General features: G+C 46.2%; 1 long non-coding RNA gene across 1 annotated transcript; it reads left to right on the forward strand.

Annotated features, from left to right (window-relative positions):
• The first annotated feature begins 2,437 nt into the window (after positions 1-2,437).
• LOC118081569 (uncharacterized) lies at positions 2,438-12,855 on the forward strand. The gene is made up of 3 exons (XR_004692088.3): positions 2,438-2,892; positions 8,486-8,660; positions 12,192-12,855. It is a non-coding gene; the product is annotated as an uncharacterized LOC118081569 (long non-coding RNA).
• The last annotated feature ends 301 nt before the right edge of the window (positions 12,856-13,156 follow it).

The raw sequence follows: 13,156 nt of genomic DNA on the forward strand, positions 1-13,156 counted from the left end.
GGAGGGCCCTAGTCTCTTGTGACAGAGTGCTCCACCAGATTGGGGCCACGGCCAAAAAAGCCCTGGCTCTGGTCAAAGCCAGCCTAACCTCCCTGTGGCCCAGGATCTCCAAGATGTTTTTATTTGAAGACTGTAGGGTCCTCTGTGGGACATACCAGGAAAGGCAGTTCTGTAGGTACGAGGGTCCTGGGCCATATAGGGCTTTAAAGGTTAAAACCAGCACCTTAAACCTGATCCTGTACTCCACTGGGAGCCAGTGCAGCTGGTACAGCCCCGGGTGAATGTGATCCCGCGGCGAGGACCCCGTAAGGAGTCTCGCAGCGGCATTCTGCACCCACTGGAGTTTCTGGGTCAGCTTCAAGGGCAGCCCCACGTAGAGTGAGTTACAATAATCAAGCCTGGAGGTGACCATTGCGTGGATCATAGTGGCTAGGTCAGGGCAAGAGAGGTAAGGAGCTAACTGCTTAGCTTGGCGGAGACGAAAAAATGCCGCCTTTGTTATAGCTGCAACCTGAGCCTCCATAGAAAGGGAGGTGTCGAAGATTACACCAAAACTCTTAATGGATGGCGGCGGCGGCACTAATTGTGCCCCTGCAGGAGATGGGAGTTGGCCCCCCAATCCCATATCGTCCAGACCCAGCCAAAGGACCTCTATCTTCAAAGGATTTAACTTCAACTGGCTCCCACGTAACCATCCAGACCGCTTCCAAACATCTGATCAGTTTGTCTGGGGCCGAGTCAGAATGGCCATCCATCAACAGATAGAGTTGGGTGTCATCAGCATACTGATGGCAGCCCTAACCAAAACTCCAGACAAGCTGGGCTAGGGGGCGCATAAAGATGTTGAAAAGAGTATCACACCCTGCGGCACTCCACACACCAAGGAGTGGTGCGACGACAGTTCCCCCCCCCCAAGCGCCACCCTCTGTCCCTGACCAGAGAGAGACCAAAGGGCCCGAAAGAAGAGTTCTGGAGGGCCACCTCTGGCTGTTGGGCCTGCCGTTCCTGATGCCTGTTGTATAATACTGCCAGGATCACTGAGATAATAATACGTGAAGCGGAAAATAGCAAGCATTATTCACCCTCATCCATAAGAGCCATCTGGCTGTTTATCACCACTTGGCGACTGCACCCTCGAGTGCCTGAAAGAAGCCACTCCTGAGCAGCGCAGCTCTCACCTTACCCACAATGTTTCTTCAACAAAGACAGTTTGCACACTCAGCTGCAAGTCATCGAGTGATGTGACATCATGTGATATGTGTGTGTGTGTGAATCAGCCCTGAGTTTTTGCCTTACCAAATAAAACATCTCTATCGGGGCAGGAAGTCTGACGCCGCCTTTTAGCACTATTAACTCAGCTTCGATGGTATCCTGCCCCCACCCCCCCCACCCCCACTCGACCAGAATAAGCTGCAATGCAGCGGCTGCTGAGTAAGCAGCCTTGGGAGGTGGGTGTTCTCCGTCTCCTTCCTGCGGCCTGCAGGTATCCTTGTTCTCTTTGACCTTTGGAAGCAGCCATTGAGAAGATCCTCTCAACAACACGTCAAGGAGGTTGCATTCTTCACAGCAATTACCCGTCCCTTTGCCTCTTGGGATTGCCCTTTCGCTGCAAGGTTCCAGGCAAGAGGCAAAGATTAAAGAGTTGGGGGGGGGGAGATTAGTATGCTAAGTCCCACTGGACATTGCACAATGATGTGCGTATGTGTGTCATTTATTTTGCCACTGGTTCCTTAAAGTTACAGCTTCTGGCTGGGGTTGAGGGATACCACAGTTCAAAACGTCTGGAAGGCGCCAAGTGGGAAGAGACTGGAATATATCTTTGAACTCGAATCCAGGTTTCTCCGGCTTGCACAACTCACCTGCAGCCCTCCAGATGTTGTTGTGGGACACCAACTCCCAACAGCCCCAGGGATGGTGGGAATCGCAGTCCGGCAACACCTAGTGGACCACAGGTTTTCTATCCCTGCTCTGTACCATCAACACCATGTGGCCCTCTAGATGGTGTTGGACTCCAGCTCTATCAGCTTCAGCCAGCTAATGGTCAGGGTTGATGGGGGGTGTAGTCCAACAGCCGAAGGACACTGGGTTCCCCTTATTTTCCAGTGGGATGGGTTACTAACTGTCTCACCAACTGCATACATGGGGAGTGGGGTGGGTTGCTTTTCCTATAAAACTCTCAAAAGCCATTTAGTAACCCACAATGACCGCTCCACACATCAATGGGGGGGCGACTTTTGCATGATCGCGCGCAGCCCCCTGATCCCAGAGGAAAATAAGGGATTTCCATGGCAATTGTGTCCTTATTTTTATAGGCTTGTTATTAATTTCTATTGTATAAAAAGTCTGGCATGTATTACTGATGTCTCTGGCACCTCTGAGTCTCTGCTTCAGCATTTTATAATTGTTTTCTGTGGTGATTATGTTTTATGCTTTTTATTTTATTTTATATAAATCTGGACAAAGGTGACATGCCGAAGTATTTTTGTGCCAGCATATCTCATTGCACCCAGCAGCAGACTTTTCCTAATCCAACCTCCACACACCGATGGGGCCAAATGCAAGACTGTGTACAATCATGCTGGCTTCTGGTGTTGCTGCATGAATAAGGTGGGAGGGGCAGAATTTCTGCGAAGGACAGCAACTTTCTTTTAAATGCAAATACCCTGGTAATTAACATTGATGGGAAAGGAATGGTGGAAAGCACCTGACAGCTAAATGAGAGCTTGCTCAAATACATTTCCTTATGCTTTGCCTTAGCAGAGCAGGCTAGTTTTGTATGCTGTCTGTATGAAGCTTTTCTCTTCTTTGCTTCAGGAGGAATCCCAGGTACCTGGATCTTGTTTCCTTATCTAAGGGACCAATAGAAACCCCTGAACACGTCTCACAATCCAGGTGAGGCATGTTGTTTGTTCCTCTTGGGGCAATAGCTGAGGGTGGGTGGGATTTCCATTTTGACTGCAGCGCAGGAGTGAAAGAGTCAACGGCAGAAGTGGACCGGTGGGTGGAGGGAAAATGAAGGGACAGTGCTATATTGTATGTTTTGTTTGTGTCTGTCTTTTTTGAAAATCAATAAAAATCTTAAAAAAAAAAAAAGAGCCAACACCCCCACCATTTATGTACTCAGTTTGGACTGCCCCTCTCCCTATGCCCGAAATCTTCTTTGTTACATTTGCATACTGCCTTTCTTCCAAGGAATTCAAGGCAGCGTACATGATTTGTCCCCTCTCTCCTTTTATCCCAACAACAACCCTGTGAGGTAGAGAGAGTGTGGCTTGCCCAAAGGTCACCCAGTAAGCTGAGTGGGAACTTGAATCCATGCCCCTCTGGCCCTAGTTGAACACTGTACTTCAACACTGGCTCATGAAACAAGGGAAGGCAGACTTAACTTTGGGAGAAGATATGTCTTCTGTTTTCTTTATCAAAGTGTTTGGTGTTTTTTTTTTTAATGACAGGCCATGGAAGGTTTTGGCTTAACCCAGGCATCCCCAAACTGCGGCCCTCCAGATGTTTTGGCCTACAACTCCCATGATCCCTAGCTAACAGGACCAGTGGTCGGGGAAGATGGGAATTGTAGTCCAAAACATCTGGAGGGCCAAAGTTTAGGGATGCCTGGCTTAACCCAAGAGCGGCTATCCCTTTTTGGTCCAAGGGCCATATTACCTGTTGAACGACCCTTGGAGGGCCATATGCTAGTGGTGGGTATGAATGATGCAAAGTGGGTGTGGTCAACTTCTTACCCATGCCTCTCCCTCTGCTGAATAGCGAATAAAATAAAACTCCTTGACACAGGAAGCGTTCAGCTTACAAAACGCCATGTGTTTTAATGGGTTTTGTCATCGCCACAGATGTCGGCAACAACATGTCTTATTAGTTCTCACCAGCCACATGCTGTCGATTGGCCAAGCACACAACAGTCTGCAGTTACACATGGGGCTGGGATGGATGTGCCAAGCAGTTCACTCTGGGAGTCATTTTCTGAATGGCAAATGTAAATTAGGAGAGGGCAGCCCGTGGCAAGGCAGGCAGCTGGGCTCTTAGCACACCTGAAGAAGGAGCTCTTGAATCTCCCTACCGGCCTAAAGTTAGGCTTTCCCCAAAGCTCACTGGGAGCAGATTGCCAGGCTGGGCAAAAAGAGTAAAGGATAGGGATATGCCCCTCCTCCATTTTGTGCTTTAAGACACAGGGGGTAAGTGTGACTTCTGCCTTGCTTCCGAACATCTAATTCTTAACTTTGGGTCGTGCTCCAAAAGATACGGAACAAGCGAGAGGAAGCTGATTATTCCCCCAAAGCTTTAATGTTCCTGCTCTACTGCTTTTGAAGCACAATGCCCTGTCCACTGTCAGGCAGAGTAATTGTGCTTATAGTTTCATTAAAGTGCAAGAGTGTACAAGCGCCACTACAAAAATGATTATAAGGCCTTAGGGGGAACACATTCTCCTTAAGGGGCTTATAATCATTGGCACGCTGGCGCTCCGTCTTAAGGAGGAGACGCTGATGAGAGGCTGCCTGCATCTTAGCAGTTATTTAATTAAAAACCACGGGGTAGATCCTGTCGTTGGGTACGGCTCTGAGCAAGGGATGGTGCGTAAATGCCCCACCCGAGGAGTAGCCCTGGGAAGCATTTTGCTCCAAAGACACTGAGTCACGAGCATCACAGCAAATTTAATGTGCTGGTCTGGGCGTAATTATCCCAAATCACCGTGGCAAAAATGTTTAAGACAGCTGCTTAAGAATTGGGAATGGGACAAGGAGGAATTGGATTTATCCAACTCACAGCTCTTTGAGAGGCAAGGCTTCTAGGCTGTTAACAGGCTCACGAAAGGCAGAAATGGAACAGGTGTAGCTTTCCCCATATGGAGAATATGGGTGTTAGTCATGGATGGTGGCTCTATCAGCTCTCTCCAGGTTCAGAGGCAGGATTTCACTGGAGAACAGCAGCAGCAGCAGCAGCAGCGGACAGTCCTGCTAGTGGCTTTTCCAGAAGGCTCTGGTTGGACACCAGAAATGGGAGGCCTGACTGGATGAGCATATGCTCTGATCCACTATGGCTCTACTTATGCTTCTGCTCTCCAGGTCCCCATAGATTAAAAACAGGGACATGCCGTGTACTTACTAACCACACATTAAAGATCAGGGCCGGCGGGCCTAAGACGTTTTGCTGGCTGAGGCAGAATAACATATATATCATTTCCACCCTCAACGCCAAGGTGAAGAGGTCCTGCTTGTGGGCATTTGGCACCCTGAGAGCATGGTGATAGAAAGGTCAGGCATAGGCAAACTGGCCCTCCAGATGTTTTGGGACTACAACTCTCATCATCCCTGACCACTGGTCCTGTTAGCTAGGGATGATGGGAGCTGTAGTCCCAAAACATCTGTTTGCCTATGCCTGAGATAGGTCTTTGATGGGCCCAACAGGGCTTTTCTTACTTTCTAAGACAGGCACCCCCAAACTGCGGCCCTCCAGATGTTTTGGCCTACAACTCCCATGATCCCTAGCTAACAGGACCAGTGGTCAGGGATGATGGGAATTGTAGTCCAAAACATCTGGAGGGCCAAAGTTTGGGGATGCCTGTTCTAAGAGAAGCCAAGGCCAGTCAAGTGATTTTGGCATTTGAGACACAAACCCCACAAGTGCCTTGCTACCTCTCACCCCCAGGAGTATAAATAAGCAACAATAAATTAAGTAACTCACATTCTCCTGTCCTTTCATGGCAACCAACGCCAGCTGTCTGAGGCAGCTGCCTTGCTCTGCCTAATGCATGGACTAGCTTTTCAAAATTATCCTCTTCAATTGTCCTTCTCCCCACACTTGCTGGGCCCTGTGTCATTTCATCTGCAGTCAGCCCTTTTGCTGTAGGCTTCTGAGGCTAGAGCTGTTCATTCCCATTCTTGGCAGTTTTCCGAACTTAAGGATGTTCAATGTAATGTTTGTATTCCACAGGCGATCTGTTGCTCTTATTATATAGCTGCAACTCATGCACATTCAGCAACAATGAACTATTTAATTTGGCAGGCATTGGGGGAACAGAGTGGAAGCAGCGTCCTGATATTTTACATTTGAACAACCAAGGAGGACTCAAGTTAGCCACAGCCTGTGTCTGGCCACATGGCATGAAAGCAAAAACGATGCTTATTCCCAATGAATCTCACTAGCTGCTGCATGTAAAAGTGCACTTAGCAAGGACTGGAAGCCCAGCCAAAAATTAAGACCCCCAAATAACGTACTGAGGACTTCTAGCTCATAAAGTTTCTGGGCCTCATGAAGCCAGTGTGGTGGATCAAGTGTGGGGTACTGGTTAGAGCAGGCAACCTTGGCTCTCCAGATGTTTTGGAACTACAGCTCCCATGATCACTAACCACTGGCCCTGTTAGCTAGGGATCATGGGAGCTGTAGTTCCAAAACATCTGGAGAACCAAGGTTGGCCTATGCCTGGGTTAGAGTCTTGGACTAGCACCCGGGAGACCAGGGTTCAAATCCACTAACCTTGGGCCAGTCATTCTGTCTCTTAGAGAAACCTACCTCGCTGGGTTGTTCTGAAGATAAAATGAGTAGGGGCGTGTGTGTTACTTTGACATCCTTGGAGGAATGGTGCAATGTAACTACAATCAATCAATCAATCAATCAATCTCTTCTCTTCCTCCTTCTCCTTGCTGCTGCTGAAAGACAAGCTTTGGGAAAGGAAGCAGACAAAGTGGGAAGGCCCCCTTTATTTAGGACTCCTAGCCAAAAGTCAAAGGGAGATAGTAAAAAAATGTGTTATTTATGTGTGTGTGTGTGAGTGATAGTTTTTCCAATTCTAAAGCTCAACAACATGGCATCGGTGTTCATTCATGTGCACTTTTTAATATGTATGTATACTGGGGTTAGCACTCAGAGATTTAACTGTAGGCCTAGAGATGCTGAGGAGAGAACCGAAACCACCATAAATGGCAAACTCTAGTACAGTACATGCATTCACACATGCATAGCTGCCAAGTCTCCCGTATTCTCTGGGAAACCCCCGTTTTTCTAGCTGTTCTCAGCTGAAAAAACGGATTTTTTTGTTTTTCCCCGGTTTATTCTGGCGCGGTGGCCATTTTGGAACTGGGCAAAGCAGCATCAAAAGTCGCTTCTGAGCATGCTCCGCCCAGTTCCAAAATGGCGGCAGCGCTACTTCCGGTCCGGTCCCTTATTTCTCCCACAGCAACTTGGTAGGTATGCACATGAGCCACAGTTAAAGGATTAAAAATGTCTAATTCTTCCCCCAATGGAAAACTACACTAGGGGAAGCAGGTACCAGAAAATACAGATAGTCCCAGGTCAATAGTTGAAGCATTTGTCTTATGCTGAAGAAGTTTGATGCAGCTTTTGTCTTAAAGGATGTAGGAAAGTATGGCTCACCATTTGATCAAATGGCGGAGAGATTATCTCCTTTGGATACATAGTTGCCTGCCATCAACAAGAATGGGGAAAGGCACAAGCAACTCCAGCTGTATTGTTCTCCATCCGAGTAGACCATTGGGACTGCCATTTTACACGACAATGGTCAAGAAATGCTTGCTATGGGGAACAGGTGTCTCCAGGGAATGTGAATGAGTACCTCTCATACCCATATCTCCCAGCAGATGTCACCTTAATGCAGAGCGAGGAAAGCGAGGGGAAAAATAACCAGTGTTACCTGCAAAAGATTGTATCTAAGCTTTCTCATTAAAGGCACGGTGAAATGGCACTCACTCCTTCGGTCGCAAGGAATTCCCGCAAATAGCATGCAATTGTTCGCATATTGAAATGGTTAGCCAAGGGGGGAAATGAATTGTATTGGCATTAATGTGTCCCGGAAGAGCAGTCTGAGATCTGGCCCACGAGCTTTTAAAATCCCCATGTAGTAGGAAAACGGCAGCAATTGCTAACAAGAGGAGGTGCTTGGATGTGATGGCCTTATGAGCACCTGCTGTATCCGACAGCTTGGTCAAAGCTGAATGCTGCAGTGAAGTCATAGGGATGATGGAAGCCAACTTTTAGAGACATTCCTAAGCTTAAAAAAACCCACCCATATTTATTTCATCTGGACATTTTGGAAAGCAATTTTTTCTGCCCCTTTTGACTCATCTACACAAATGGTTGCCCCTCCCCCACTTTCAATCTTAGGGGACTTCAAATATTGCTCCCATTCACTACAAGGTCAAACGGATTATGGAAATAAAACAGCAGAATTTATGGTCTTCTGAGCACTCAAATACTGTGCATGCAACTTTTAAAGGGATTCCCCCCCTCCCATATACACTCAGAGACCCCAATTATCCAATCTGAGAATACATGAAACAAACCCTGATAATCTCTTTTTGTGCAGGCAGGGGGGGAGATTAAGGTTGTATAATGAAACATTCTGAAGCCATACTACCATCTGATAATAAATAAAAGCTGCATCTGGGCCAGGAATTAAAAACCAGAATCTTAACCCATTAATTCACCCTGATGTATTTTATTTCAATCCACTGCTTAGAGTCGGTTCATCCCTTACTTGGAAGAAAGGGGAAATGGTACACCTCTGGCTACAAACCTATGCGTACTTACTTGGAAGTAAACGCCATTAATGGATCTTATTCCTGAGTGAAAACCATAGGAGCAGACTGCTGCTGCTTCTCCATTCCTGTGTGATGTGCAAACTGACTCTTAAGGTATTTTCATGTCTATCGTGGGGAAAAAAATGCATTTAAATAGCTCTCATGTGGTTGGCGTATTATTCATGCAGAGGGTGAAATAGAAGACACAGAAGATATACATCTTGGTCAACGCTGGCTTGACATTTGCAGTGGAACTGATTCAGTCCTCATGTGTGATGATGACCTTAGTGTGTCTCCACAACAAAACGGTCGCCGCACGAGAATCACTGACAATGGATGCATAGGTACCTAGGGGGGGTGGGTCTGCTTTTGCATTCCCATTGCAATGTCTGAAATGATTTGTGCATGGGTGATGCAGAGGCTTCAGGTGGATAGATCATACATTCTCTCTGTAGGAATTCCCCACTGGAGATGATGATGGCTACCACGATGAGTTGCTGCATAAAAACCATTAAATTATATTAAACAGAACCTGCCCCAAAACTTTCAAAGGGGGGCGTATTAGCAAGATGGACACGGAATGGCCATTTCAGTGCATTAGTTCTTTCTGAATAGCCACATGAAATCACTGGATATAGTAGTCAGCTAGGTTTTACTCAGAGTAGACCCAGGGAAATGAATAAACGCTACTAAATTAGGTCCATTGAATACCACCCTGGATGTTTTAAGGCCCACCTTAAAATCAGAATATTGGAAATCATTGGTTTTTTTAGGGACCATCTTCAAATGGGGATACAGTCTTACTTTGGATCCCAAATGCCTTGTGAGTTGGGCGTTTTGGCTCCCAAATGCCACAAACCCGGAAGTGAGCGTTCCAGTTTGCCAACATTCTGTGGAAGCCGAACATCTGACGCGGCTTCCATTACTTCCGACTGAGTGCAGGAATCTCCTGCAGCCAATCGAAAGTTTTTGGAAGTTGAACGGGCTTCCGGAATGGATTATGTTTGAGAACCAAGGTACCACTGTAGCTCCAAATGATTAAAGCCATAGTAATGAATTCAGCTAGGGGTGCTGGGAGGCTTAGTAACGCAGGTAATATAGGAAGCTACATCATGGTAACTCAAGCCCATGGGTCCATCTAATTCAGTACTGTCTACTCTGACTGGCAGAAGCTCTCCAGGGTTCCAAGCAGGTATCTTTCCCAGCCCTGCCTGGAGATGCTATGGATTGAACCTCACACTTTCCATGCACAAAGCATGTGCTGTGCTATGGATAGGAGAAATCAGAGCATGGTGGTACTTTGATTCTTCAGATGAAGGGCTCAGAAGCCTGGGCCCAGTTTATTGGTGCAGTGTGAGAAAGCCAGGAACAGGAGGTGTGCAGTAACAGTTCAGACTTGGCGTGCATATTGGTAACCGATTCTGGAAAAAATAATATGAAAAATGAAATCTGCTGGTCCGGTCTTGGTCTTACTTACTGATTTTTATCATTGCTCTGCTCTGCATAGGTTCCAGCAGGTTCCATTGTCAGCGTCTAAATTTCTGGCACTGCAAAGGTTTCTGGATTTAGGCTTTTGGAAGGCGGAAGTTATTCTGGACCAGCTGCTTAGTAACTGTTTTGCCTGCATCAGTGTGTTGCTGCCTTTTAGTCACCCATTCTGACTCACGTGGTAGTTGGAGTCAGCCTGTCCACCAAGGCCTGGTTTTCCCATCAGGGGTGATAGTGCCCCTCCTTGCTGTTTGCAACATGCCTCGGGTGATCTCGTAAACTTCCAAACATTCAGTGGGGATGCGTCACTCCCTTCCATTGATAATAGGCACCGATGCTGATGCACACTTTGTATGCAACCTCTAAAAGGCAGAATTGGTTATGGACACCATGGAACTCCAGTTGATGAAAACCCATCATGCTGTTCAAGTAACGTACACTTCAGAGATTCCTGTTTTTGTGTAATGCTTCACTGGTCTGCCTCAGCGGTCACCGTAGCGGGGAGCAAAGAGTATTTCAGAAGCATTCCCCCCTACCCCGTTTTTACAAATTTGATGCTGAATTCATAAAAGAATTGAAATGCAGTAATTCCCAAACTTGTATCTGGCAAATTCTACCAGTGAACTATTTTTGGTCTTGCGCAGGGATGCCTGATAACCCCCCCCCCCCAAAAAAAAACCCAAAGGTAGTCATGTTAATCCATTGGGGGGGGCAAGCAAAATGAACTGTGGATGCATCATCTCAGCATCTCACCTGGGTATCACTGGTTAGCATCATGATAAACTATCATTTATTGGGTTGGGAATGTGCCTAGCCTCCCTCTGGGCTCACATGCTCCCCCTCCAGTTCTCTAGTATGGCTGCAAGGAAGAGATTGGGTATCTTTTGTTTCCACATTTGATTAACTGCTGTTTAGCATTACCTCTAAACCATAAACCATGGTCAGTCTTAACAAGGGATGTTGAAAAATTCCAGCTGAAACAGAAAAGGAAGTGGAAATTGATGCATTTTGTGTATTTGTCTGTGGTCAGGAATAGATATCGCTCAAGTGAATATGGTTGACATTTAATCACATTGTTGTTTAAGACCACAAATTACAAATAATTAATGTCTTTTTTACATTGAGTTGATGTTTCATTTACATTGAAATTAGTGTAAGTTACATACCATATGTAATTTAAGTTAAATAGTGGACAGTGAGATGAATAATGTACCATTTGGCAGAAACCAAACTGCATGGGAAGGGAAACAGTGATGATTGTGATAAATACAGATAGGAATGGAAATTGCTGTGTTCTTAGATCTCTAGCCTTAACGATGGTTTGCTGAAACAAGCCAGCTTTATCAACCACTGTTTGAAGTCGGCTTGCTTCAAAAAAGCCAAAAGATTAACCACAGTTGGAGATTAGATGATATGGCAAGTTGTCGTTAAACAGAAAGAAAGCTCCTTCTCATGGATGGCTGTGCTAGAGATGGATTGGGGAGCATGTGAGCTCAGGGAGAAACTAGTTTCATTCGCAACATGAGAAACTGTATTATGTGGTGATGTCCAAAGACAGACATTTTATGTATCTTTTTGCTCCATTTTAACTCTGCCTCTGACAGCTTGATGCCCTACCAACCCAGTGGAAAGCAGTTTTGGTATGTTGAGAATGGCTTGTGAATGACAATGACCTTTTCAAAGTGGATCCCCTATACTGTACCTGCTTTTAAGCCCTTGATTAAGTGGCTTAAAACGGTACACACCTGGTAGAGGAGTGTTAAATTAATTTAGCTCAAAATACAAGGATTAATGAATTAGCAGCACAGGGGTTCTTTGGGAGTGTGAATCTGGGTGAATCATAAACATGCTCTTACCAGACACTTTCCCATTAACCTCAACACAAAATGTGCTGCGGAGTCCCTCTTCACTGCATGGAATGTTTACTGCACTGGGGCTGAGATCAGATACATATATGGAAATTGTGCAGAGAGCCTTTTGACCCAGGAATTGGATCGGAAAACTCCAGAGGCCCCTTCTAAGGTTATCGCCTGCGATTAGGAGTTCAGATGTAAGCCATTTGTGTATGTGGAGGCAGCAGTGGAATGCCTTTTTTATGCATTAGCGCCATGCAATATGGGTCTGTTCCAATTGCGTCTTTCTCTCTTTATTTTTCAGGCTTGAGGAGAAAAGCTGCTTGCATCCTGAGAGTTGCCCTCGCTGGTCTGTGCTTGCTGTGTGTGTCAGGTTAAACTGCAGGCTTTGGGGGGAGGGGGCTGTCAGGGCCAGTGTCATGACAAAGGCAGCAAACTGACCGCTATTGAAAGCCCTAAACAACTCAGGCCCCAAATACCTGAAAGCACCCCTCTTTCTCTACCCACTTCCTCAGCAGAGGGGGGCCCTCTATAGTCTTACCACCCTCAGAATTTCAGGGGTGGTGGTGGCCCGAGAGAGCGCAGCCCCTAAACGGTGGAACTCCCCACAGAGGTTCATCTGGCATCTTCCTTATACATCTTTCGGGAAATGCCGAAGATATACCTCTTTACCCCAGCTTTTGACACCTAAGATTACATTTTTAGGACCCACCCTATTGTTGTGATTGTAAGTTGTTCCAAGCTGTTTGCAATATTGTGTTTTAATTGTTGTAACTTGCCTTGGGGCCCTAGGGTGAAGGGTGGGTAGTTAATTTAATAATAATACTTTGTGTGTTTTTGTTGCATTTTCACTGTTGTGGAGGGGAAATGGCTCTGTGCAGAAACATCTTGGCTTGGGAGGGATGGGGATGATTTGCCGCTCCACCTCAGGGAACGAAATGCCTTGGGCTGACCAGCCCTGTATCAGTACAAGCAAGCGCTCCAATTGGAGAACATGAGACCTTTGGTAAAGGCTGTTCTCCAATTGGAGCGCTTGCTTGTACTGTGCTTATACTGCATTTTTTCTCTGTGCTTATACTGCATTTTTTAAAGATTTGCCTTGAGAGCATCTTTAAACCTCTTTTGTTGCCCACCAGTATTTCGCTTTCCATTCTTAAGTTGGGAATAGAGTAGTTGCTTTGGAAGACGATAATCAGGCATCCGAACAACATGACCAGTCAAGTGAAGTTGATGTTGAAGAATCATTGCTTTGACACTGGTCTGCTGTCT

Source organism: Zootoca vivipara, chromosome 2 (genome assembly GCF_965207765.1).
Source record: "Zootoca vivipara chromosome 2, rZooViv2.hap1.1, whole genome shotgun sequence".
Lineage (NCBI taxonomy): Eukaryota > Metazoa > Chordata > Lepidosauria > Squamata > Lacertidae > Zootoca > Zootoca vivipara.